The sequence below is a fragment of the Alligator sinensis genome, unplaced genomic scaffold (assembly GCF_000455745.1).
Source record: "Alligator sinensis unplaced genomic scaffold, ASM45574v1 scaffold274_1, whole genome shotgun sequence".
NCBI lineage: Eukaryota > Metazoa > Chordata > Crocodylia > Alligatoridae > Alligator > Alligator sinensis.
In genome coordinates this window covers 1,064,821-1,065,568 of record NW_005842124.1, presented here as the reverse complement: position 1 = coordinate 1,065,568, position 748 = coordinate 1,064,821, and the positions used below count along the sequence as shown (strand labels likewise).

The 748-nt window shown below is 49.6% G+C and overlaps 1 protein-coding gene across 1 annotated transcript in view; it reads right to left on the bottom strand.

Annotated features, from left to right (window-relative positions):
• Positions 1-748, bottom strand: part of TNPO1 (transportin 1) — an 88,784-nt gene that overhangs the window by 16,228 nt on the left and 71,808 nt on the right. The gene's annotated exons all lie outside the window — the stretch shown is intronic.

Here is a 748-nt window from a genome sequence, read left to right as displayed (position 1 = left end):
GGAACAACTACAGGCAGACCTGGACAGGTTGGACAAATGGGCAGAAAACAATAGAATGCGATTTAACAAGGAGAAATGCAAAGTGCTGCACCTAGGGAGGAAAAATGTCCAGCATACCTACTGCCTAGGAAATTACCTGCTCGGTAGCACGGAAGCAGAAAGGGATCTCGGAGTCCTAGCGGACTCCAAGATGAACATGAGTCATCAGTGTGACGAAGTCGTCAGCAAAGCTGACTTTATCATGAATCAGCAGATGTATGACGAACAGAACCAAGGAGGTGATACTTCCCCTCTATCAGGCACTGGTCAGACCACAGTTGGAATACTGCGTGCAGTTTTGGATGCCACACTTCAAGAGGGATGTGGATAACCTGGAGAGGGTCCAGAGAAGGGCCACTCATATGGTTAAGGGTTTGCAGGCCAAACCCTACAAGGAGAGACTAGGGCACCTGGACCTTTTCAGCCTCCGCAAGAGAAGGTTGAGAGGTCACCTTGTGGATGCCTATAAAATTCATCATGGGAGCGCAGAAGGGAATTGGTGAGGCTCTACTCACCAAGGTGCCCCTGGGAGATACAAGAAATAATGGCCATAAGCTAGCAGAGAGCAGATTTAGACTGGACATTAGGAAGAACTTCTTCACAGTTTGAGTGGCCAAAATCTAGAATGGGCTCCCAAGGGAGGTGGTGCTCTCCCCTACCCTGGGGGTCTTCAAGGGGAGGTTAGATAGGCATCTGACTGGGGTCATCT